The following is a 27,958-nucleotide window of genomic DNA, read 5'->3' as shown; positions in this document are numbered from 1 at the left end:
CCGAGCAATGGAATAAGGCTATTGAAACTATGTACTTTGCTATGAAATATGTACTTGCCACTCTGGGTACTCTCAGGTAGAAGGGGTCTAGCTTTGAGAAGGAGATTCCTATAGACAGCTCTCTTGTGCCCCAGTGTTTCCCTTGGGGTGGCAGCCTAGGCTGGGGATGAGGTAGCAGGGTGTGTGGGCTGCCACGCTACTCAGCCTGAGAGTAAACCACACAACTGCTAATCATGTCCACTGCATTTTAGGCAAATTATGATGTAGAAAACTGGTTCTATGAGAATTACAGAAAATAGTTTAACATATATGTAACAATATAAGAACAAATAAATAATGAAACCATTTCCTTTCTTTTATGACTACAGAGCAAGGGATAGAAATCACAACATGTGAGGCATTGTGTGTTAATTTCTGATCATTAATAACAACTCTATCAAGCCCTTTCTTGGAAAACAGTAGAATAATTTGAAGAAGGGCATGATGTGAAAGAAAGATGGGATTAGATGATCTAAAATGAACGTGCCAAGTAATTTTTAGAACTACTACTACTGCAAAGCTACTTAATAAGGAAAATTACAATTGTTAGGATGGAAATTAGCCATTAAATATATTTATGGAAGGTCTTATGATTTCTTTTTCACACAGGACAAGACAGAATTGGAAATCAGGATGAAAAGAATATTATATATCATTAAGTGATAACTTGACCAAATAGTAATTTTCTGTTCCAAAAATATGGCAGAAATAAGCAGATGTCCTTGTTCACACTATTAGAAGCTCAATTCTGACAAAAAAAAAAAAAAAAATTGTCATCCAAAGAAGTGCAGAATTACAGTTTTGTAATGCAAGTTTTTCTTACCAGCAGATATTTCTTTAGCCCCTGCCCCTTGATCTAATTATAATCTAATAATAATTACTGTTGCAGGATTTCTCCTTGGAAACCATATTTTGGGTTTAGACTCAAGATCCTGAAAGACTGACTTACCCTTGCACTCCTGATCACTATTTCAGTGGATGACGGGATATAGTTTTTAAGAGCATTTAGGAAAAACTTGCCTGTAAAGACCAATTCTGAGACTTTAGTTGCTTTGATTTTTTTATTACTTATAAAGGAATTTCAAGCAAAGAATCTTTAACTAGTCAAGGCAAGCCCCATACCTGCCATAGAACAAGTACCCAATCCCTTTAATCATGTTATTTTTTTTCCTTTTTTCCCCAGGTGATAAGAAGGAAAGGAGTCCCTCCATCCCCCGGCCCCCCCCCCCCCCAAAAAAAAAACCAAAAAAACAACAGAAATACCCATGAGTAGTTCTCAAATGCAGACTTCTCTCAACAGAACTTTATACAAAGACAAACGAGAAATGACTCAAAAGGAAGCTGCATAGTCTTCAAGTAACAGCTGACCTGGGACTGCAGGTTTTCAAGTTGCTTTTGATGTGTCTCAATTGACTGTCTCAGGTGATTCTTTTTTGTTATTTGACAAATGTAGTCATTTCTTCAAAGCACCCAGAGGAATGTAAGATGAGCCCCATGGTCTATCATACCTCCAGCATAGGACCAATCAATACAAGAGAAAGAAGCAGCAAGAGAGGAATATAATGTGTTATCAGCATCTTGCATTCCCTAGCAAGAAGCTATCTTTAACGATTTAAAATAAGGAACTGTTCTCATAGGGGATTATTCTCCAGAGTGACTATAAGAGAGGCTTTATCTTATACAATAGCTCCGTCTCTGAATGTACTCTATATCATTTCTGTTAACACTGAATGACAAAATAGGTATTACTAACTTTAGATGATAGCTTTAGGAAGCATGCAGCTCTCAGAGAAAGGCCCTGGATGAATGCTAGCAATGCTTACCAGATCCACAAAAAAGGCCTGTTGTTAATTGCACTAAGGGCAGGTTAAAAAACACCTTCATAAAGACTGTGCTAAATTCATACACCGACAAGTCTGCCTGAGCACAGCTGCCTACCTGGAGCTCTTGCCTGTCAGGTATGTGGATCAATTGGAAACAGGGTGCAATTTCTTTCACCGAGTTACTTTTTGGAGTAGAATGGTACCGGCGTATGGTTCCCCAACACAGTTTTGCATCCAAATGTCCATGGATTTCTCCAATGTTTCCCACGCAGAATCAGTATTTTGTTGAGACCCACTTGCTGCCAGGCTCTCAGTCAGACATACTCTTGCTATCTGAAGAATCTGGTGAAATTGAAACCACAAACTTGTTGGGAAAAGCATGGTTACTCAAAAGCTATTTTCACTATTAGGCTGGGTCCAGTAGAAGTATATCACCAATGTTTGGTGTGAGCTTGCCAGAGGTGAGCAGAAACATCTACTGCCGTGAGACGGAGATAATGAAATATACTGGGGAAGTAGTTGCCAGCTGTGGTTCACAAAAAAGATGCTAAGTATTTTACTCCCTACAACTACTCTCTACAATGCTACTCTCTACAACTCTCTATACATAATTATATAATTGCACAATAATAGAGCAACTCACAAACACACATAGAAGACATTCAACCTTTGCTTTCTATACGTACTTTTTCTCAGTGTGATTGATTACTGTAGCAGCACTGAAGGTGTTAACTCAGTGCCAAATCTTTCACTACATCAAAAAGATTCAAATGATTAATTGGAAGGTTACTGTTCCTCTGGGCACAGGGATTTTTTGCACAAGACCAAATTCCCCTAGGCTGTTTGGTTTTTACACTGGAGGAATATCTCTGAACTCTCCATGTAAATCACAGAACAAGGAGCGAACCCAGAAAAGGCAAATCAAAGTGATTACATTATGGTAGGCATGGGACCTGATGTTTAATATTGTGCCATATTTCTTTGCTTCTTCTGCATTCTGTGCCTAACTGCATTTTTCCTTGATGTGTATTAATTTAACATAGTAAGAGGGCTTCAGGCAATTGCTGCCTTTGAAAACCTAAGCTAACCTTCAGCATAGCCCATCACAAATGAGCCTGCTTTTTATCATATTCCCCAAGGTACTGCCTGATCCCAGAATAGATAGCAGTCAGGACAGACGAAGGGCCGTGACATGAAGCGTAAGAGATGATTGCCCATCTGCAGCAGGGATGACTAAATCCTGCTGGCAGCCCTCTCATTAAAAAGTCAGGAACTGGGACCACAAATCCTACTAGGAAAGAAAATATGATGCCATAGAAATGACTTGACATATGAAAAACCATATGAAGCAGTTCCAAAACGTTTCCAAGAGTTATGCTGCTAACTGGAATCACTTCACAAAGGAAGACAACATACACCACTTCGTAGCTGGTACAATGTAGTGCTGCAGCCCAGTAAACACTGTCCTGACATTGCTAGTACAGGCCCACAGGTGTCCTGCTGAGTTTCCAGGGATTCAGGAGTACAGCTTGTCAAGCTCACTCTGTCTCAGTTTCTCTTGACATGCCGGCAAATTCCTAACTTAGCTATAATAACAATTTTTCTTATAACTGGTGGTTATACCTAATGTTTTTTTTCTTTCTTTTTTTTCCTTCTCATGTTTGTATGATATAAGCACAGTTTTATGGAGAGCTTCTCCATAAAAGGTATGTTATGGTACAAGAGGCCTTAATAAATACAGACACAGGATGTGGTCTGGAGAAGCGCACACGTGGGACAATGAGATGGAGCACAGCCTGGAGGCCCCAGCACTATAACAGCTTGTCCATGGTCAGTTGAAGAAATGCAGACTCAGCTGGGCAAAGCCACATTTAAAGGTACAAAAAGAACAAAAAGAAAGCATCCAGCTTCCATAGAATTCACTGTGTAAAGGAAATTTAGATGTACAATGAATAAAGAGCAATCAAGGTGTAAAGTATGTTAGCAAATGTATAAGTATTACTTCAAGAGACTCCTAAGTTAAGAGAAATGAACAATATTACATTCCTTCTGACTAAAAATTCAATCTGTACGATTCCCTCTTATTCCCAAAACCTTCAGTCTTAGGGCCCCAAGGGCCCCATACACTTGTGGGAAAGCAAGGATTCTCTCCTCTGGCATCATCACTCTCATGACAGCAAAAGAATGAATAGATCCATGCCCTGATCCAGTCTTTCTTCTCTTGAAACATTCTCATGTGCAGCCTCACATCTGACCAGGAGAGCTATGTGCCTCCAAGAATATGTACAGTCATGGACTTCTTAATTTCATGATTTACCAGAGCCAAATTACCTTTTACACCATCCAGGCGAGTCAGCAGCTATCACTAGCTTTCTGAATGACTAAGCAGCAAACAAAAAAAACAGTATCATCACACCTATAGGCACTGGTAGACTAAGGGGGTGAGCAGCACGTTGTTCTCCACCTCATGTTACTGCTGCAGACATTACAACATGTGCTTGGCCCAGACATCTCACCTCTTAAACAATGTTCAGAGCTGTGATGAAGTCACCAGAGGACTCCTTGAATGTTGGATTCATTTTTGTCCCCAAAGACAAAGTTCAAAGTCCCAAAGTTCCCAAATTTGAGCAAGTTGTCCATCCATGTCTAAGCGCTTTTAAGTTAAATACTTTAGCAATAAGAAACACAGAGAAAGAGAGAAAGTTGTGTAAAATACTATTCAAAATCAAACCAATGGCTCCTATTATCCAGGAGACTGTCTGCTTCAGCTCATGTTTGGATGACTCCCCATTTTGAAAAATGAATAAAGAGAGCACATACCCCACTTGACCTTTTATGAGTAGCATTCATACAGTGGACACTGGAAGTATTTTATTCCTTCTACTCTTCCTTGCCAGCTAGAGCTGAGGAAAAAGCAACATTATTTATTTATTTATTTTACCTTCCAGAGTCAAATTAACAGATGAATCAGGCAACAAAGAGAAAGGTATTTAGACAGAGATAGACTGAGGCTGTGTTTAGCAGGTAGAATCAGAAATATGGAGACTTAAGCCTATCAATATATTTCCAGAGATCTGCGTAATAACAGCAATTCAGAGCTTTTATAGCTACACAAATCTGTCAAACACTGCTTCCATGGTATTTCAGGAGGGAATTGGTCAAAAAGCTTTTTACAGAGAGATAGGGGAGTTTTATAGAGAGAGAGGGGAGATCAGTTCAGACCTGATCTATTTGATGCTTCTTTAAAGTATTTTCTTTAAAGTATTGGAACACCACCCTGCCCACGGTAGAAAAGGGAGTGTTATCAAGCAAACTCAAAATAAATTACAAAAAAAATGGCAGCTCTCCAGAGGCAGTCAAAAACCACTCCCCAAAGCACACTGGTTAGTGTAGGATGAGGAAACTAGAGGGAAAGAAGCAGTATTGGATCATATCAGAGGCCAAAACTATGAAAAAAAATCTCCAAAATGGAGGACAGTTCCTCTTTCAAAGTGACAAGCTCATGTTTATACTGAAAAAAGTCTCTACTTTCAAAACCTAATTATTCCAGCTACCAGCACAGAACTGAGGACTTAAAGACCCTAAACAAAACAGGCTATCATGTTTTATTTATAAGAAATTCATACTAAGATTGTTTATTACTTTCACTACTGAATTATAAGGAAGCTCGGGTTTTATTCACGCTGCATATATTTTGTAATACACACTGGAATTAAGGAATTCTACAAAAAGCAGATTACAGTTTTTAAAACATTGCTTTAACTTGGACACACCAAGGGTCTCATCTAATTTGCGTACACATATATGCATGTTGTATTTTAAATTAACATCTCTTGTATTTGCTTTTCCTTTTATCTTTCCTTGCTAGTGGAACAGAAACGGCTTGAGTTCCCCACAACTAAAACACCATGGAAAGGATTGGCCTTTGCCTTTCTGATCTGGGTGAGGGTACAAGCAGGCTGCCCTTTAGGATCAATCTGCTTCAAAACCACTCTGCAGCCAGCTGCCCATTTAGGACTGCATTTGTTTATCCCAGCCCTTCTGCTTCTTGAATTAAACACTGCCTATGTCAAAAATAGTCTGACAAGCAAATGACCTTGTTTAGATCTCAATTTAGCTTTTGAATTGCTAATATCCATCTACACAAAATATGCTCCTTAAGCGGTGTCGGGGCATTTACTGATTTTGTTCCCACATCCATTCCCAGACAAAGGGACAGCTGCACAGCAAGAGCCTCAACTATCTGGTTACTATTTATTCTCAGCATGCAAAAAGACTCCAGAAATTGCCCCTGGTGCTGTTTATGACCTGTGTCCTCTCCCTGTGCTCGTCTTCTACTTTGCTGATGGATTAACAATGACATCCAGACAGGAGAAAAGAAAACAAATCATAAAAAACAAGCACTGAACAAGCCCTGTCCAGCTCTGCCAAGCAGTAAAGGCTTGCATATTGCTATATTATTCCAACACTGGACCAGACTACATTGTGTGGATGCAAGCCTGCTTCTCACAAGCTGGCCTCATTACTTCTAAAGGCACACCCATCACACCCACTGTGCCAGAGAAACCAGAGAAAAACCAGATGGAACTGAAAGCAGCGAGCAAGGCAAGAACCTGAAACACACCACTGGCAAGAGACAGGGAAAAACCTTCAGAGTCCAGGAGGGTAACAGATCTGTGAGCCCAGCCCTGAGCCAGCAGGGGCAAAAGCTGCGATGTGAAATAACACAAACAAGAGTACCAACTCTGTGTTTAAGGTGACGAAAAAAAGAATACCTTTTACCATCATGGCTCCTTTTCTCCTTCTTTGGTTCTTGTTTTTCCACATGTTCTGTTCATGTGGCCACTGCTATAAATAAAAAATCCATCCTGATTTCTGTTCTTTCTGTTTCTTCCAGATATTTCAGAGAGGTTCTTTGGCTATATTTAATTGTTCATTGGTTGAAAACTGAACATACTGCTACTTTTCTTTATATTTTTTATACTTACCATACTTCCAGTCTCATAGCAATTGTCAGACTGTGTTTGGTTGGAATTCAATCATTGTCATTGAACTGCTGTAAATGTGAAAGACAAAATAATAGCACAATCCATTTATAAACTCCTCCTTTCTGACATCAGAAAGTCAGGGACTGTTGAACACTGGCAGCTGATGTGGTGAATATGAGCTGCAGAAGTATTTCCTACTGCAATCATGATGATGGACAAGCCACTTTGCTTGAAGAGAAGACTTTTCAAAATAGATAACTGAGGTAGCTTTAATTTCCAGTATTGTTTCAAAGATCACAGAGCCACACTGTGCTGAGGAGATAAAATTATAGAGAGTACCTATGGAATACAGCAGAATACTGGTTTTCTCTGGAAGTATTCCCAGTGATATCCCAAATCAGCTCTGAAGGCAATCTGGCCAACGATAACAATCCAAATTCTGCATTTCTTTCCCTCTTTCCAAAGGAATACACCAAGTGGATAACAACATTCCCCTGAGGAAGGGTTATGAGCCCAACTGTTTTTAACAGAAAACTGCAATGAAACAACAGAATGCTACATGCAGAAATCAGCACAGGAAAATACTAGCTGGCTTGGAACAGTGGAATATTCCTCTAGAGAAACACACCATTTACAGACTGATGGCAGCCTCCTGTGCAACACCCTTGCTGTCCTAAGTGTGCTCAACTACATGCTTCAGAACATCTGCTTTGACATGAGTTTGGTTTCATTTCCCAGGAATGGGTTATTTTCCCTCTAACATTTCCAGTAAAGATACTGTGTTTTAGAAACTGATTACAGGTATGTATTGCATGCATCCATCCTACAGCACTTTCCTTTCTGTCCATAGGGGAACCTTTCTTTTCATATTTTGCAACTTTTCCTTCTTCTTCAAGCTCCTAACACATTCATTCTGTGTTTCCTGACCGTTCAGTAGCACAGCTTGAAGATACTTCATCACGGGAACAAGGAGGAAAATCTATTTACATTTACATCAGGTAAAATAGAGCTAGTTACAAGCTCATGTAAAAGAGAATATGAGCTGTGCCCCATGTTGATGCAAAACTGTTTCTTTTCTCAGAGCTGTCTTCACGCTTCTAAATAACATTGCACACTGGAAACAGAATCTGAACAACTTGAAAAGGCTGCGAAGCCACCACTTCTGCTGCTCAGGAGATGAGGCTGAAGGCAGCAGCAGGATACCCAGACGCAGGGCTCTTGAGAAAGATTTTACTGCTTTGCTTTCCACAGAAGTAAAAAAATGAAATCAAAGTCAGTCCTGTGAGATGAGAAAAAAAAAAACAAAAAAAAAACAAATAAAATCACTGGATTTGACAACTAGAAATAATGCAAACAGTGGAACATAGTTAAAGACTACAGGTTCCTTCCAACACTACAAAATGTGCACACTGTCAAAATAATAATTTAGAAAGTAATTTAGGTTCAATGGCTAGCAATTTACTTACCTGCGCCTGCTGCTGGTTCTCCTCTTCAGTGTTTTTATTACTCCAGCAAAACTGTATATGCTTCCAGAGGGAAGGAGCCTTGCTGTTATCACCCCCTGGAGAAACTAGACAGAATTCACCTGTGTTCATGGAGAGAGAAAGAAGACTGTGCAAATAAGTAAAGAAGAAAAAACATTTATTTGTTCTTTCCACAGTACAGCTGATTTAAACATAAAGAAATATTAAAAAAATGCAGTATATGTAAACTTAGGGAAATATAATCATATACTCTGCTTACAACCTGATCTTGGAGGACTAATAGAATTCAATACCGAAGCTGCTAAGTACTTCCTAACAGCAAATATGTAATTAAGAGCAAACTGTTCAGTTGATTTTCTCTATTGTCTAATACTACCAGCAGGATGCATTTCAAAAACCTTTCATGCAGTTTGTTTTTAACATTGTTTGGAACAATTACACGAAAAAAAACTGGGTACTTATCCAAAAGTATGTCATTGTTGATCTTCCATAGGAATACCCCGGGTCCTATAAACCAGGTGTTGCTATATCATATTGCAAGTGAAAGGCAACATTTCAGAATTTTTTTAAGCGAGATTATGCATGCTACAGTGCCTCATGGAGTTCATGCAAGTAGCATTCTTGCCAGCACTTTAATTGGCACTTAACTTCTTTTACAGCTTGTTTGCCTAGACAGCCTGCATAAAGTGTAGCTTAGAGCATTATAAAACACAGCCTTACAGGAAATACGAATATTCATTTGATAATTGCCATGACAACTCGGCAACGTTAGATTTAAAAATCATTAGTTTGGTATCTGTGAGATGCTGAGTGCTTTTCCACCTCCAGGCATCTCAGGGCTGGAGGAGCTTGGAGCATCAGCTCTGGGAGGGCTCAGGCTCAGAGTCACAGTCGTTCACACAACAACAGCAAAAATTGTTCAGAGATTTATTGGGCTGAGCAGCATATCCCCCCATTCACACAACAAGATGGCTCACGATAAGTCCCTTTCAATGAGAAAATAAAATTTGATTGCAGATATAGACACGTAGGAAGAATAGAGAATAACGTAACCTACAACAGTCTGAAAATACTTGTTATACAAACCCAAACTTCACAGCAACGTGCTGATTGCTGAAACTTTTTGACAAAACCAAATGGGAAGTGCATGGAATGGGATGGCAGACTTGGAGTTATACAGATGATGACATGGTTGATGGCCAGGTAATTAGTAAAATGTAATTTATTTAGTCTCAGAATGAGAGTTTCACAATTCTCTGCTCTAGAAAGCTTAGAAATTTAGCTTCTTGGCTATAATTTTATGGCATATAGCATTTGCCATCAGTACATTGGTATTTGGGAAAGGAGGTGTTTGGTTGTTTTTTTTTTTTTGCCTTTTCTAATGATGATCAAGATGAAGGGTGAATTTTACACATCCATTGAAACAGAAGCAGACAGCGTTTCTTAATACATGAAGGGTCATACAATGTACTCCTACAGTTATCACTCATTTACCTTCTGACAGAGCACCACCTGAGCAATGCTCAGCGCTAGCTAGCAACATTGCTGAACACATGTTCTGAAAACATGATCTGTCATCTGAAGCCAATATAGAAACCAGAAATTTCTTCTCAACATAGAGATACCGTTTTCAAAAGTACTGTTCATGGCTTTTTGAATTTCATGAGAGAATGGAATCATAATCTGCATAGCCTGGATCCAAGCTACCTAGTGTGCGAACCTAACAAGCATTGTGAACAAACACACCACCACCACAGGCTGCTCTTTGATTCATACAAATGGATTTCTTAACTCAACCTGACATCACAGCTGATTAGACAAATAAAATTTCTTGGATAACACTAGTGCTGGTAATAACATTTTCTGAACGAGACAGCTATATTTCATGCTAAAAATATATAACTGCAGGTTGTTAGAGGTCCTGGAAAAACTTGTACAACAACTAATAAGGAAAAGCAGGTATTTTATAAATGACTGTCTCTTCTCTCATCCTTGTTTATATTGGTTGTTTCTAGCTAATACACAAGTTAGCCAAGAGATGCAGCCAATATACAAGGTAAAGTGCTGAGCAGAACACAAGCTATATTAAAGTTGAGCTGGGCATATTAAAGTTGAGTTGACAACAGAGGTTAACCAAGGGAGGCATGAATGCTAAAAGGACCCTCTTCTTTCCATTCCTCTCATCTGCTCTATTAAACATTCCCCTGTTCCTGGGAAGTACCATACGCCAAAGGAGCAGACAGTGATGGAGGAGCAGAGGCTACAGATACTCACTGCAACAGCCCGACTGTTGCATCACGGGATATTCATGGGCAGCAACAGAAAGGAGAAAGTCATGGTCATCAAATACTCCTCTGAAAAATTGAAAAGAAAAAGGTTGGGAACTGCTGGTTTACGTCCTGTATTGTGAAATGATATCACTGGCTCCCTATCAAAGAAGCTCTTGGAGCTGAAAGGAGACAGAGCCTAAATTTGTGATGTTTCTGACACCAGCTTTCAATGCTTAGCTGCAACCAGAGAGAATCAGAAAGCACTCAAACTGCTCAAGGGAGAATACTTAGATGAAAGAAGACACCATTAAGACAATTTTGCATACAAGAGATCACTACAAGACAGCTCTTCCTCTAAAAAGGAGTAGCAGTTTTGTGATCTTTAAAGCTAATTTGGATATTCTCATTGCTTACACAGAGAGCTTTTCAGAGAAAATTGAAATGGGAAAGGGTTCTTAGAATTAAGAATGATTTAAGATGATGGAACAATGCTCAAATGATGCTATAACTTTTGAAGAGTGAATTAGTCTCATTATCACACTTTGTTTCTTTTTTGTTGTTTCTACTAGTGCTGAATTTTAAGAGCCATTTCACAAATGTTACCAGAAATGTCCATTTATGTAATAGTGTTCATTTACCTAGAAAGCTTACATTGACATATGAAGTGCAAGCTACCTGTGAACAAGAAAACTAACAATTGACAGTGGATTTGCAGCAATTCCAAAACTGAAAATGATTAATGGGATGATTTCATGAATTTCTGATTGCTCTCAAGAGTCTGTTTCAAAATGGAAACTGGTAAAATATGAAAAAATATAGCAGAGATTATATATTTTCCCCAAAGTCACAAATTCAAAAAATTAAGCCTAAACACATTCGAGTGGTAGAAAACAGCCATCCAAGAACTGAAGATTTCCTATTAGAAACAGAGCTACCGGCTGCTTTTCCAAACTAGCAGATTGAGCACAGATCTCAAGGTTCCTTACCATGCGCAACTTCAAACTGATGCAAAATGCTGACTTACATAAACTGGATAAATACGTGCAGTGCTGGGAAACCCAAGTTTAACTACTGAGTGCACCCGCGGTGGTACATTTTGAAGAAAGGATAAATTAAACAGATGTTACAGCTCCACCTACTGAACCAAGAAGAAAGGATGAGAAGGGGTATAATTAGCCACTGTAACAAATTGGAGCAACTGAGGATCTACGCAGACTCTGAAATAGATCTTTTGTTTTATTACATTCTGACACAGCCATCTGACCTGCCCTTGCTGTCAAGATCACCTCTTGTCAGATACCTTAAGCCACCTTAAGGAAGTGGGGGGCTATCAACTTGTCCCATTAGAAGCAGCAGCCTGGTTTGGAAACTCACTTAAGTTGTAATGGTGTCATTTCTATGTTTACTTACTCTTTGGCTAGCACAAAAGCCAGGTTTGTATGTGTAGCCTTTATTTCAGAAGGAGCTTGCTGCAGATGTTGCATGTGTTCTAAAATCATGAAGCAAACAGGGATTTTGTAAACCATTAGTGCCTTTTTTATTCTGTATGACAAAAACTACATGAGAAGTTGATCAATGTGGAAAAACAAACATCATCTTGTTAAAATGTAAACATATAGCCGTAGTTTCAGCAGACTCTCTGTCTTCATTCTCTGGCAGTAAGTGCAAATCAAATACACTATTTTGAAGAATGCTACTCACAGATATATGCCTTTTGGTACTAAAAGTGGCTGCCAGCCAGAAATTCTGGCTGTTGCAGAAACCTTTAAGACAACAGCAGAACAGCCAAGTACTTCCTACACATTTGGATCATGGTAACAGAGGAGAAATAACTGACAGATGCCAAAAGAAAACTTCGTCAATAACTTACAAAGAAAAGTACAAAAGACTGTGGCAACACTGCAGGACAGGAGAAAAGCAGTACAGATAGCATTAATCTTTCATGCCACCTGAAAGATTTTTGCAATGAGCAGAGACAGTGCTATGTGATTCAAGAGCCAGTAAAACTAAATATTGCACCTGAAGGAATGGAGCGTTCAACAGTATGACAGGTACAACAAACAAATTATGAGACTTTTAGTCAGGAGTATTACCAGAGCCCAAACAGCCACAGAGCATTGGCAAACACACAGAACCCAAAATGTCAAAACAAAGTAAAAAGAAATGAAATAAAGAAGCCGCATAGAGTATAAACCAAACAAGAAACGACACTAATAATAACTGGAACTTGAAAACATGTCTAATGTTTCCAGGCTGCAATTCACCAATTTAAAGGCTGGAAAGATGATGGCTAAAAAGAAAACATTTAAATCAGTGAGTAGGGAATTTGGAGTCAGACTCCTTGAAGTGCAGACTCAGTTGTGTGTATCTTGGTCCTGCATGTAGTGCATTTTGCCTTCTGCTGTTCTGTATAAAGGAGTTTTCTTGACAGACAGACAGACTGAAGTGGAGACTTGAATCCTAAATCAGCAGGCAGTGAAGGAAAGTAGTTGATAAGGAGCCAATCCTGAAATAAGCAAGAGTGGATGGAGACAAGAAATGTAAATTGAAGATTTGTAGCATAAATAATCCATTTTCATAATTTGATTGTTATGAGCATGGTGAATGAAGAAAAAAAGAGATGTAATAGCAATCCAGAAGATACTTTTCCATGCAGGAGGCTATCTGAGGAAGACAGCCGACATCTGGAGAGAGAAGACTGATGGGAGCTGAGAAGCAGTACAGGTTTCCCTAGAATCTCTGGGGCCCAGGAGTGTCAAGTTATGAATGTTCTAATTCTACTCATCCCAAACAACAGCAGTTGCCCCAGCTGCACAGTTTGCAGAAGAGAGAGGTTATAAATCAACAACTGATTCATAGCAGAAGAGCAAGACAAATGATTTCTTTCCTTCCTAATTTCAAGAGCATGAAATTCCCCAGCACAAAAAGGTGTAACTATATGAATTCTTTGTTCCATTTCCACTACTAAAAAAGTTTCAGAGACAAGTTATGAACTAAAGACAGTGCTATCAAAAGTCTATCCAGATGATCTTTCTTTGCCTTGCAGTCACCTCCCCAGATAAATAAAAAGCATTTTAAATGGCATGCATCAGTAGAGAGAACAAAAAAGGAGCCAACAAACAGAACTGAACTAAACTCTTATCCCTCAGGTAAGAGAGGTATTATATAGAGTGGGCTAGACTTAATTTCATTCAAGGATCACTTTCTGAAGTTGTAATAAACATAAGAATGTGGGAGCACATTGTGGAATCTGAAGAGATTCTGATTTCACTGGAAAAATGAGGAAGAATAAATATATGTTCAAAAACAGAACAGGCAATTGGTAGTAAAATGGAACAAATCACAGAAAAGTCCATTAAATATGACTATGAGCCAAGATAATGGGCTTAATATTTAAAAGTGATCAAATATAAAGAAGGGACATGCAAACAAATGAATGTTATTCTAGAGATGAGACATGGAAAGTGATGGAGAAAGGGAATATTGTCACTAAAACACATGTTTAGAACAACAAAATAGACAGTTTTTCTTCTAAAGAAGGAATGAAGTGGTTTGGACCCTCAGAAATAACTTCAGCATTTACTTAGCACCTGAAGCGTGGGTGGCATTGGATGGTGCTGCTAAAGGATTACAAAGCAGCATCCGTCACAATTGCACGGCAGCAGCACTGTGCCCTGCAGGCTCTCTGGTTTGAACACTCAAGATTGACAAGTGGCTTTCAGAGGTCATTTAAAAGGTACCAGTTAACACACACTTTTTATTGGAGAAACAGAAGCTCACGTTCCTGTTTCTAACCAAAAGCACTTTCCAATTTGTAACAGCAAACATGCAATGACTCTTTTCTTGCTGCTGCTTAACAGCAGACACCCTGACACTTCAAGAAACAAAAAGCAGCTCCTCAGGACAGAAGCTAAAGATTTCCCTATGCTAGTATCACAGCTCATCAATATTTTCTTTCCTCAAATCAGCACTCATTAGCATCTCCTTATACCTCATGCTCAGCACTGTGCAAGATATCTCCCACGTGTTGACATCTCTCCTCCTACCGAGCATACCTTTCAAGTTCTTGTCATGCTACTACTGGGCTCAGCAGCTGACTGCGTGTATCTATTTCAGCATAAATGTTTACAAAATTCAAATAGGTAGACAGTTAATGAATTTGCTTAAACACCTGTAGTGATTGAACAAATTGTTTATAGCTCAAATTGGAAAATTTACCTAGTGGGAACAGCTACTTTATTATCGTTGAACAGTTTATCACAAATGAGCAGTTACCACAATTAGAAAAAGAAGTGGGAGAAATGATAATAGTGCAGGGAAGAAAATAATTGTCTGAACCCAAACATCTTAACATAGATATCTAAAGAAAATGCACACTCCTTAGGAGACCTCTCAGTCAGTCCCAGCACGATATGAAAATAAAGACGTAGAGCAAGAATTACTTGTAGCAGGATAAGGCAGCCAGGGAGAAAACCTAAGACAAAAATAGGAAAGCCATGAGTTTTATCCACGATTTCAGAAGCCTGAGCAGTCACAGCTGTTTTTGATTACAATTTTGTTTTAAGGAAAGTTGAGGTTAACACCCAAGACATGCAGTAGAGCCTCAGTCCTTTCCTCAGACTTGATGTTTTGCTGAGTTTATAAAGCAACTACTACAAAGACTTCTCTGAAAATCACACTTGTTTCAAACTAGCTGCGAGTCATTGATGACATTCTGCTGCACACATGACAGGTCCAATCTGCATCTCATCCTGCAATGAATAAGCAGATTTTAAACAACAAGCTTGGAAAGATTTTCAAGAGCACGGTGATGCCAAACACTATTAAAACTGGAGAGGACAGAAATATGGTCAAGGTTAAGCACTTCTGAAAAAAATCTGCTTTTGAATTCCACAGCCACAGAGGATATAGGATGAGAAAACTAAACAGCAGTGAGCTTAAATCTGATAAAATCACTGAAAGATGGACCAAATTAAAATAACAACTAAGTGTTGCCATGCAAGAAGCATGAAGCAGGGAACAGCGTGACAAAAGATGTAATTCTTCAATACCAAGAGCTTAAGAGGGCTGGGACTAAGACTTTCTAAGTACTTGCTTGAAATTCTTACCCTAACAGGAAGTTGTGTCACCAACATCTACCTCCTGGGCCCCACAGGTAACTTTCTCTGTTTGCCAGACCTATCTGGCACAGACTGAATACCCAGGAAACCCAAGACGTGGGTCATGTGAATTCTGCAATTCTGTATTTTATCGAGCTGGTGCTTTACCAGAGCCCTACAACAACACAGCATTCATTTATGTGTTAGCACCCGTGTTACAGACTGAGACAATGATCAATCCTTTCATAAAGACACTGTGTTTACAGCTTAGTTGCTGAATAATTGATAGCGTCAGCTTGCACACTTGGTAGGAGTCCCTCTGCCGATATTTCAGAGAGCTGGATCAGGTTCCAACATGAATGGGAATTTGTGCACGAGTCAGGCATGGAAAGATTTACTTTAGAAGCAATTCTGTGTATATGACATGTTAAAAGATTAAGGAACCATAAAAAAAGAGCCGCATAAATGACTTACAATCCTATATTATGACTTTTAAAATACACTTTGGAGACATTCAAGAAAAAAAGTACCTGATTGTATTCTGTACCAAGTTTGCTGCCTTAGGTTGCCGTGACTGCCAAGTTGTTTTGTTGTTTTCTTTTTGTCACAGATGATTACATTTAAGTACACTTGCCTGCCAATGTGGTTTGAACTTTGCTTAAATTATGTCATTCTGCCATCTAAGTCAATTTCTCACCATCACAAAAAGGTCATTTAAGCTTTCAAGTGCAGTGGTTTGAAAATTAAAACATCTAAGGGTGTAACAATAATGCAAATCTGTTCACCTGAGATTAGAAAAGAAAGAAAAGGCATATGGTTTGCCTCTGCCTTCTCAGCTTGAAAGAACATTCTCATCAGTGGGTCAAAATGCAATATTGCCTGCACAGTCTTCCAGTGACTGTCTTTTTGGAAGATGGAAAAACTTTGCATGTTAATAGGTTTATTTTAGGCCACAAATTACAAGCTCTTTTGTATGTCAAATATTAAGTGCATTATGAACAAAGAACACACAACCATCCCAGAGCTATAAAACTAAAGCATCCTGGATGCCTTCTGCACGCTTTGTGAAAAATCAGAGTGTTTTGTACATTTTCTTTGGAGTAAGCTTGTTAGATTCTTGCAAATAAGCTTCATCTTGAGCATTTTCACAATACTTGAATCTGACAGAACTCCTTATACTTTACTAGAAAGATTTATAACTGAACACTGTGGGCATGCAGGATGAAAATTCAACAGGCAGTTGTATTTAGCGAGGTGTGGGTGCAGGCCCAAGGCCACCTGGCAGATTTACCAAACCAAGAACAAGAGTTGCTTTCCTGCAGGACAGGAGTCATGGCTCAAAACAAGGAGAACGGAGCTTCAGATGCTGGGACAGATGGAGGTCATCATACTTCTCTGCATTACTAATGCTGCTGTATTAGGTCTTTTTTTTTTTTTTTTTTCCCCTTTCAGAATTTTTGGTCTAAACCTTTGGAAGACTCACACCACAGAGGACAATGAGTGTCATGTTTCTCTCCCACTGTCTACAAAAAGAGAACATAAGAAGCATCTTCACAAATGGTCTTGTCGTGTTTCCTGCCAAATCTCTTGCTTAGACCGAAGAAGAGGAAAAACTGTGGGGATCTCAGAATAAAGAGAAGAAATTTAGCTGGGATAAGGAGAAAGACTCTTCTCCTATGGTCTCACTAGTGCAATGTATAGCATTGCTGAAGTTGGACCATTACCTAAAATAGAAAAAATATTTTCGAAATATTCCTGATTGCCAAACAAAAGAACATTCATGTCCTATTTGTGGTGACCTCAAAACAGGGAAAGCTGAGTGTAGTTTTGCAGACTGTACTTCCTTCCCCCATTTGCTGAGTCTGCTCTAGGACCAGAAGTTCCGAACCCATTGCTGTGCTTTGTACTAACCAGGTCTTGCTGCTGAATTCTGCACAGAAGCGTGGGAAATTAGAAGTACAGAGTGCTCTATAGGGAACACCACTGACTATCAGTTTTTCTTTAGGATTTCTTGTTCATAACCTTTGTTTTTCCCCTCTACATTTTTCTCAACTACCAGAAAACCCTGTTCTATTTACACCATTCAAGTACCCTGTAGGATGAAGATTTCTAAGGCATTCCTTCTAAAAATTCAGTAGTAAGACTTACAGACATCTCTGACACTCTGGCTAAATGTAAAAAAAAGAAAAAAAAAAGCCACTCCCCTCCCCAAACAAAAAAAAACCCCAAAACATAAGCCAAAAAGAATCATGCTCAAACTTTCTTCTAAAGCATCACTGAGTTGCAACGAAGTAATGATGATTTCCAAAAACCACAAACAATTCTTATAGATCTATAATGAAGACGCACATCAGAAAAAAAAAAAAGTTGAATAAAAAAAGCAACAACTAAATAAAATAAAAACAAAAAGAAAAAAAACACACCCTGAAACTCAAAGCATTCAAAGCATCTGTTTCATACATCCCCACAGATACTTCTAGGCTCTTATGTTTCAAGAAGTAAATAAAAATAAGTTTCTAAAGAGAAATATTTATTTTTTCAAACAAACACAAAAGAGGGCTATTATTTTCTGCAGTATCACCTCAAACAAATATATGGAAATAAAGCTCATATTCTGAACTCCCAGTTTGACCATACTGCCTATGGTGCCATGCATATTTAATGGACCTGCTGCAAGAGGTAGAGGTGGAGGGATGTACTTTGATCTCTCTTTCCAGATCTTGCCTCTTTGAGATCTCTGGACCATCATTATAAGAATACTATTGTATGCTAATTCAGGAGAAGACAGAAGCGGAGGAACTACAGGAAATGATGCATAACTTCAAAGTATTTGTAAAATTAGAATTATGAAGAAAATGGAAAATTACATCTGTTGTTTAAGACAAGCTAAAAAAGAGGGTTCTTGAATCATGTGTTAAACAGTAACATAAAAAAAAAACTCACTGCAAAGGTGAGGGACATAACCTGCTTTGGCAGGGGGGTTGGACTAGATGATCTCTGGAGGTCCCTTCCAACCCCTACAATTCTGTGATTCTGTGACATAAAAGCATATACATATATCCCTCTCAAAATATAGCAGATCTGGCTGATTTCTTCTGTAATAGCCCATAATAGTGATTTATGATTTTTGATCCCAAATGATATTTAACTGTTATTCCATATTAATATGGATACTCAAAATGAAATTTTAAGGTCATTATAAAATTATCACCATTAAAGCTCTGCACACTTCCTGCTTACACCATAGATGGCACCAAATAGTTGCATCAGTTTAGCTTCCAGTATCTCAAAGTTATTTCAAAGTGACTGATGCCTCCAAAACACATTGAAACTTCATAACCAATGATAGGTTCTCTTGTGCTTGGTCATCACAAACACATTAGGACAACAACCTGAAATAATGAAAGGTATTCCCTGCATTGTTCTTATCCAATATTCTTACCGCTTAACTTTCACTTTCTTTAAGAAATTTTAAATGAAGTAATAACCCTCAAGGTAATTAGCCTTACAAAGTAAATGATGAGAGAAGTGATAATTGTAATGAATTTTTCTTAGGGAAACTGAAGTTCTAGAAATGATCTGATAACAACTAGTTATCAATACCTGGGATCAATAGTTCTGAAATGCATGTTGTCACCACAATTCTGCTACTGAAAAATGTAGCAAAAGTTGCCGAACACTCAGCTAACATGGAAGTCAGCTGTGAACCTGTAGTGGAATGTCCTGTTTATTTTGTTGTATAATCCGTCAGCCTTAAAAACGAGATTTAAATCTGTTCTCTGCAACTTAGTTATTGAATGACTATCAGAAAGAAATGAAGTGCATGACTAAATATCAGCTGATAGTACTGAGTTGCTCCCAGGGTCGCTGCTCTGAAAGGTTCTACTAGAATTTATGAGGTACTCAAATGCTATTTTGCCTTCACTGCCAAATTCTCAAAATAGAGCAGTAATTATGTAAGATAAGGAGATCTGGCATACCTGAGAGAGCTGCACTGCTTCACAAGCTCAAGGAGAAATCACTAACAACTGAGAAAGACAATTTACTTTTCCATAAAAAGTAATGTGCACCATTCTAAATTCAGGTTGGGAGTTAGAAAAGGTTCTTCACCAGTGAGTGACGGGGCAGTGGGTATTCCAGGCTTCCCAGGACAGTGGGCATGGCCCCAAGTGCCAGAGTTCAAGGAGCATTGGACGCTGCTCTCAGACATATGGTTTGAATTTTGGGTCATCCTGCATGGAGCCAGGGGTTAGACTTGGTGGTCCTTGTGGAGCCCTTCCAACTCGATGTTCTATTCTATGATAAGAGAATGATAGCATGCATTTAGAACAAGATCACTTAGCTTTGTCTGATAGTCAACACCGTCATCGTGAGCTGTTATTAGAAGCACTACTGAAAAGAAATCTCAAGGGCACCCTAGATCAGACTTGCTACTGTCCACTGTCCTCATTTGAAGATGCAGAGTTAGCAGAGGCAACACACAAACATGTAAAAAGCATATGGGAAACCGATGCCCATGAACTCCCATGGGGAATGCAGCAGGCCAGAAACGGAAACAATTAAAGAGAAGCAGTTCCTCTGGAGTCACAGCTTCCCATCCCTTGTTTCTGTCCTGCAGAAGTATGACATTCATGTATTTTCAGTTGTGTTTTTTATCCCTCAACATACCTGGAAAGGTTTTTTTTAAAATTATTTTAATTTTAGTTTTATACATACATACACATATACACGCACACTTTCAGCATGAAGATGCTCACCCTTTTTTGTTGTCAAGACAGGATCACATTTCTCCTCTGCAGATAGAAAAGCCACATTTAGAGCAGAGAGAGAGCAAATAATGAATATTTCTTGGGTTTCTTACTAGAAGCCTGGGATGAGAAACAGTACATGAGTTGTTGGTGGCCACTATTAAGAGCCCTTTAAATGCACCAGTGTGAAAACTTCTTCTTTTACTGGCCATTCTGCTTATTACTTGCTGCTTTACTAGTTGTTCAGGGACTGTTTGGAAGGCTTATGAATTACATGCTTTATTACAACAGTTCTTATTGTTCTGCTCCCTCTTTCCTCTCCTTTTGATACTAATTCTTTCTGCTCCACTATTTTTTCCATATTTTTCATCCCCTTGTTGCTTACCCTGCCAACTGTACAAGGCTTGCTGTAGTGAATCAGCTTTCCACCCCCTAATGAGTAAAAACAATGAGTCATTTCTCTAGAAAAGTTGTTTTAGCTTGCACAAGAAATCTGTTATTCAATCCCTGCTCTGTGGAGCTGCTGCGTTCACCCCAGAGAGGAGGACTACACGTGGCTTCTCAGCACCCCTCAGTCTGTTTAGAGACTAGCGGAAAACATGGAAGGCTCTGGTGGGATCTGTAGTTCACTATGGGGCACCAGGCCCCACAAGGAATGGCTGTCAATGGGGTATCTCCTTACCATTCAGATGTTAGCCAGTCCCTCCACATAACAAACTCACCCTCCTTCAAAAGAGTAAGCCTTGAAAGCACAGGTGGTAGTTTCTGAACTAAGAATACACTTCACAGCCATAGAGACAGTTTGCAGTTTTCTCGGGTATGCTTTTATACATTTAATATCAAGAACAACATAAATAACTGATTTAGAAATATCACTCAATTATACATCCACAAATTCTAAATTTCAGTAGATTGAAGAGATGCTTAAGTCAAAGCATTACCCAACCTGCTTGTGTGACAAAGAAAAACAAACTACATCATTAGGACTTCCTTTCTCACAAAACATTTAAAAATGCTTATGTCATTGCATCATCTTAGTGAATAATATGAAATCTTTTCCAATTTGAAAATAAGGTAACGAAAGAGCTGATTACTATCAAATGGCTTGTTGTCAAGGTTGTTACTTTAAAAAGACAGAAGCAGATCTGATGCCCCTATTTTAACATGTTGAAGTTAAATTTGCAGTACTAGTGCTGTTACACTCATGACAATTTGAGGACAAGCAAAGTTTGCAGAGAAAGGAACAAACATTTTTGACCCAGTGTTGTCCTGCAGCATTTACACATTGGGAAATTTGTCTATTTTTCCCAACTAAATCAGATAGAAATTAAGTCACCATCCCTGGAGGTATTCAAAAAAACGTTTTGATGTTGTACTAAGGGCATGGTTTAGTGGGACAATAGTGGTGGAAGGTTGACAGTTTGACTAGATGACCTTGGAAGGCTTTTCTGACCCTGGCAATTCTATGATTCCATATTCATGTGAAGCACAAATATGAATGAAAACTGTCAACATTTTTCTGAAAACCTCTGAAACAACAGCAAGCAGAATGATTGAAAAATAAATATTTCAGAAATATTTCTCAGTGATAACCAGGAAAAAAAAAAATAATTTAGGAGGTTCATCTGAAATATTAAAAACAACTGTCGTTTAGACAGTGAGTTAGATAACCCATTACCTTCCCAGTGCTCACAGTTATATAATTTTACTCCATCCAGATTTTGGAACTTGTTATTAAAAACTTGTTATTAAATGAATTGGTTATGACCCTATGATTTCAAAGCAAACCCTTGGACTGTTATCTATCTGTCATAGCATCAAATCACCTTTGAGTCTCATGTCTACTTAGAAAACCTTCAGGAATAAACAAAATCATTTGTCTCCTTGAAAAACAAATAGGGTGTTCATTTACTGAGCTGTACCTGTAGATTATATATAATATATTTATCATTATATTATTATCATTATATATATGATATTCATTAGATAACATAATTGCAGAATATGTAGTTTCAAAAATGTACGCTATTTTTCTTTGTACTCCTGTTATTCATGATAGTTCAGAAGAAGGTAGTTACATGAAGCACACATTATCATTCATCTTACTTGGAACTTGACACATTTACCCACAGCTTACCACACCTGGTCCTGCTCTCATACACACCTCTCCCTGCCCCCTCATTTTCTCTAATCACTGCCAGAAGCAGACTGCAAAGACAAATGGCCAAATTTCAGTGGCCTGAATTCACATTCTACGTATATCAAATAATAAATGTTAGTCTTCATATACAAATTAGTTAGTATTTTAATCCCATTTGGAATAATAGGAAAAACTTCCTTACAGAAAGGGTTGTTAAGCATGGGAACAGGCTCCCCAGGGAGGTGGTTAAGTCACCATCCCTGGATGTGTTTAAAAACCTTTTGGATGTGGTGCTCAGGGACAGAGGGTTGTTAGTTAGGATAATATGGTTAGGTTGTGGTTGGACTTGATGATCTTCAAGGTCTTTTCCAACCTGAGAGATTCTATGATTCTATAATGTTCTGGATATTTCAGGAGCATAAATATGTTGATCTTCAGTATACAGAGGATTTAAGTCCAGTTTTCATTTTTCCAACATAAGGAGAAAAACAAAGGAAAATGGCTTGTATAAGTGCAATAGCCAACTGGCCATAGAATGGCTTGGGTTGAAAAGGACCTCAAAGATCATCAAGTTCCAACCCCCTGACACATGCATCCAACCTCCACATCTAATACTACACCAGGCTGCCCAGGGCCCCATCCAACCTGGCCTTGAATACCTCCAGGGACAGAGCACCCACAACCTCTCTGGTTCCCCTGACATCCAATCTAAATTTTTACTCCTTCAACTTAAAACCATTTCCCCTTGTCCTGCCATTATCTACCCTTGTAAAGAGTTGATTTCCCTCCTTTTTGTAGGCTCCCTTTAGGTACTGAAAAGCTGCACTGAGGTCACCCCACAGCCTTCTTTTCTCTAGGCTGAACAAGCCCTGCTCCCTCAGCCTGGCTTCATAGGGGAGGTGCTCCAGCCTCTTGATGGTCTTTCTGGCTCTCCTCTGGACCCTCTCCAACTGCTCCCTGTCTTTCTTGTACTGGGGGCTCCAGACTTGGACACAGTACTCCAGAGGGGGCCTCACAAGAGCAGACTAGAGAGGGACAATCACATCCCCATCCCTGCTGCCACCCCTCTTCTGATGGAGCCCTGGATTCCATTTGCTTTCCGAACTGCAAGAGCACACTGCTGGTTCATGTTACATTTTTCATCCACCAGGACTACTATGTCTGAAATCACTCTGCTTCTGTGCGCTATCACGAAAACACTACAGTTGCATGCCCCATGGATGCTGTTTTCTAATACAAAGCCAGCAGATCTGCCACGTGCTGGTAGTTGCTGTAGGTAAAGAGCTCTTTTCCCAGGGAAAATCCTCCTTCTCAGTGTCTTTCAAAGACTTAAATATGAAAAGCTGGCTCACAAGAGTACCTCACAAACCTCTTTAGGAAACAACTTAAAGATACCAGGATACAGACTTTGCATTCTCCTCTTTGTAGCATTGTGAAACAGCCAGGACATCAAATGACAAATATTTAAATTTCTTTTTAAAAAAGTCAATAAAAAAGAAAATGGTAAGAGAATGTAAGAGGACAAGATAATAACCAAGATGGCTAAGGACTCCCCACTACAACAGCATGTAGTTTCTTAGCCTGAGAGTAATGAGCAATGAAGTCCAGCATTGTGACAGGAGTAAACTTTAATATTATCCGTATGTCAAGTTGCAAAACACAATGCTTCAGTTATGCAAAAATTTTTTTAATGCACAGTCTTCACACCAATGAAAATTACCACCCTGACAATCATTTGTAAGAAAGAGTTTTTGGGAAACCGTCTGCATGGAAGTGTAGAAACATGTAACACATAGTGATATGATTGCATGTTGATACATTTCTCCTGAGCAAATGGTATTGATATAAATTTTATTAAAATATTACATTTAGAAGATAAATGGACTTATCCTGATAACTGACCTTCAAGGATTATTCCTTACCTGGATTAACTGCAATATTGAGAATTTCAGTGCCAGCCACACTTAAATAATAAAGAGTGCACATTAACTTATGCTTAAATCATGTTTTAATTAATTTAGAAAATTCAGAAAAATGAATTTGCATTCCTCACAAGTTTCTTCCCTCGTTATTTTCAAAACAAAAGATCATTCACATTTGCCAATATTATTTTTGACTTTCCATTGCTGTAGGTCAGCTTTCCGTGGCAGTAACTGCACTGCATAAGGAGTTTAAGAATTCAGAGCAGCAAGTAATCCCTACTGCTCTATTGATTTCTGAATGCCTGTGACTTAAGTGAAAGCTTGTCTGGAGTGACTGTCCATGAGAGTGAGTCTCAGACTTGATTCTTACATGTGTGGTATTTAAAGTGGAAATTAGTTTCCAGCATATTGGCGAGATGGTAATTTCAGGGGCTTCACCTTCTGCCATAATATCCCAACATGCAGGGATAAATGTAAAGGACAATGCAGCAAGATGTGCAGTATGAGGTAACAAAACTCCAGAGAGAAGGCAGCGTAGCAGTGAAGGAGAGCCGTGGCCTAAAACTATCAGAAATTTTCCTTGAAACAGTTTTTTACGCTGTATTTTCTAATCACAGAATTAAGAGTTACTACTGTGCTGTGGACCTCTGGCTGCTTCCAGACATGTGGTGGTGCTACTGCTTAAAGCAAGCCAGAGAAGCTTTTCTAAAGATCAATTTCATATTTTGCTCTTATAAAAATGCAAAGTCATCTTTGAAACAATAAAAAGCAGCCTTCCCCAATCTTATGTTAATTTTTTTTTCTTCTCATAATATACTAGTGCTGTTTATTGATTGTGTTTTATAATCAATGGCTCTATATGTAAGGCATTACATTAATTTCCAGAATATTTCCATTAACCATACAGTTCAGCACTTACACAGCTACTTTGCAGAGGTCACCACATCTATTGTCCAGAGAAGTAGTAGAAATTTTCTTTGTATCTGACAGCTACCCACTGGGATTTCTTTTTTTAAAAGCAAAATAATAATAATACTGAGTTCAGCATTTTAGTTAAAAGTTTCCCTTCACCTCCACTGAACAGAACTATAAAAAATGTTCTGATGTGTAATTTTAACTTCAGCTTTTAGTTGTTTATTGCAGCTGTGTTCTGCATATGGACATATTTCATTTTGTTCCAAGCTGCACAGAGGAAACTCGTCATGGCACCCCTCCTTTCAAACCTGATGAGAGCTGTGCAAATACTGGCCTCCACTCAAAGCTGCATCTGATGTTTCTGGCAGCAAGCACAGCAAATAGCACACATGGAGGAAGTAGGGAGGAGCACAAGCTAATACTTCTGAAACTTCACAGCACCAGGAAAAGATTTATGTTAAAACATCTCCTACATAATCCCACGGCTGTCAGAGGCATTTGGACGATGCTCTCAGTTACACACTTTAACATTTAGCTAGCCCTGAAGTGGTCAGGCAGTTGGACTACGTGATCTTTGCCAGTTCCTACCAACTGAACTATTCCATATAGTTAATAAATAATTATGAAACCCAGAATGTACAAGAGTAAAACAAATTAAAAAAAATTCTGGATTTTTATTGTCAGAAACTAGTGGTGATAGGGGAATTAAACTTGCTCAACTCCAAATCCTTGCAAGATGAATGGCCAGGACAAGTTTGAGATGGAGTAGCTCGTGTATCAGATACTCATACCAGTGGCAGAAAATAGAAAATTCAGCTGAAAACAACTTACTGGAAAAAATGAAAACCCTTTTCTGAAAGTGTATAATCAACAAATACACAGAGTGGTGTAGTTAGGCTGGTATCTATGGATTACAAAGCAAGAAATATTACAACACTGGAAAGGGATAATTGAAAATAAATGAAAATACTCACCCATGAACTAGGCTCACAGAAAAAACTCCAAGCAGAGGAATCTCCAGGAAGAAAACCTTCCAGAGGGCAGTCAGCCCTTAAATGGGGTCTAGGAGAGGTGCAGTCAGGCTCCACCCCTTCTGCTCACACAGCTGAATTGCCTTCACCTGTGCTCCCAGGGCTGACTCAGTGCTTGCCTCAGGTGGTCAAAGATTCAAGCCATGACTCAACAGTTCTCATACAGAAAGCAAGCTGAACTGATAGTATGTTAGGATGGTGTTGGTAATGCCTAGCAATAGATTTATCCACCTAAATGCAAAACATAGTTTTGCATGACTTCTATTTGAAGCATAAAGACAGCTTAGGGGAGGAAAAAGAAAAAAAGAAAAAAAAAAGCCTTCTGAATGGTGAGATCCATTTGATTATGGGATACTTTTCAAAGGGAAATGAAAATGTCATCACCTGACATTTCCAAAGCTGAGCTTTCAAATCCCGAGACAGTGCACAGGCAGGAGTGTTAAACAGAGCTGGTCACATCCCCATATACTCTGCATGTGTTTTGTGGAGGGCAATTAGTATCACTTCCTCTAACACTGGGCTTACTGTGCTTATCAGCAAATATGTCGAGTTTGGTTCCTTATGAGTCTCTGAAGATAGCCACCACAAGGTTTCTGACAGGACCTTTAGGTTGAAAAGTGAATCCTTCTTACTTGCACAATCTCAAACTCTGCCTCCCCCCACCCCCCCCAAAAAAAAACCTAAACCAAATCAAAGTGTAACTGAAGAAAACTTATGCAACGTTAAACCTATCCAAAGCCTTTTTTGGGAAGTTCTGGGGCTGCATTAGTTTAGTATTTCTCTCTTGGCCTTTCTTGGTGTACTGCACTGTTGCAGGGGCAGAACCTCTCTCCTTCCTGCAAACATATGGACAAATGCCATAGGGCATTACCTCAAGAACTGTAGCAACACCAACCTAATGCTGCTGTGCCCTAAGTCACCAGGTTGCTGGGAACGTAGCTTTCCCCGTCTGCAGCCCTTGGAGTATTCAAGAACCTCAGCAGGCTGCTTGGAGGGCAATCAGATGGATAGGTTAAAAAAAAAAAGTCAAAAGCAAACCAAAAAGGCTTTGGTTTTCACTTTCACAAGCCATCTACAGGAGTGAAGTAAGGCCACTCTGTGGAAGACTTCAAAGTCAATTATATCCATTTGTGGAAAGCTCAGAAATGCTGTCTGCCCCACAGCAAATGGGACTGGCCAAGAGCAGTGAGCCCTGTGTGTCCTTCACAGGCTTTGTAGAATTAAGTTGTCTTTCAGGCAATAGCTTGCTAGACCTTTTTTTTTTCTTTTTTTTTTCCCCCTCCCTCTTGATAGCAAGGTCTTAATGCAGTATCTGTTTACTACAATTCACCAAGAGGCACAATGTTCCTTGGCTTTTATCCAAACCATTTAGTTCACATACATATTGGAAAAAGCTGTCATGTCAGCAGCTGAGGTTGATATCAAGAGAGACAATAAGAGGATTAAGAGGTGGAAAGCTTTAGAATGCAAGCTACTGAATATTTCACAAGAAATGAAGC

At 38.9% G+C, this 27,958-nt stretch overlaps 2 long non-coding RNA genes across 2 annotated transcripts; both read right to left on the bottom strand.

Moving 5' to 3' along the window:
• Positions 1–1,307: 1,307 nt before the first annotated feature.
• LOC122178390 lies at positions 1,308–4,753 on the bottom strand. The gene is made up of 3 exons (XR_006178306.1): positions 4,683–4,753; positions 1,978–2,204; positions 1,308–1,547 (listed from the first exon to the last, which is right to left on the bottom strand). It is a non-coding gene; the product is annotated as an uncharacterized LOC122178390 (long non-coding RNA).
• Positions 4,754–7,118: 2,365 nt separating this feature from the next.
• On the bottom strand, positions 7,119–26,439 carry LOC122178313. The gene is made up of 3 exons (XR_006178288.1): positions 26,403–26,439; positions 8,317–8,435; positions 7,119–8,129 (listed from the first exon to the last, which is right to left on the bottom strand). It is a non-coding gene; the product is annotated as an uncharacterized LOC122178313 (long non-coding RNA).
• Positions 26,440–27,958: the final 1,519 nt, after the last annotated feature.

Source organism: Lagopus leucura, unplaced genomic scaffold (assembly GCF_019238085.1).
Source record: "Lagopus leucura isolate 7727_CA_CO unplaced genomic scaffold, USGS_WTPT01 Super-Scaffold_100001, whole genome shotgun sequence".
NCBI classification, from domain to species: domain Eukaryota; kingdom Metazoa; phylum Chordata; class Aves; order Galliformes; family Phasianidae; genus Lagopus; species Lagopus leucura.
The sequence above is the reverse complement of the archived record's forward strand: the minus strand, read 5'-3'. Positions and strand labels throughout refer to the sequence as shown.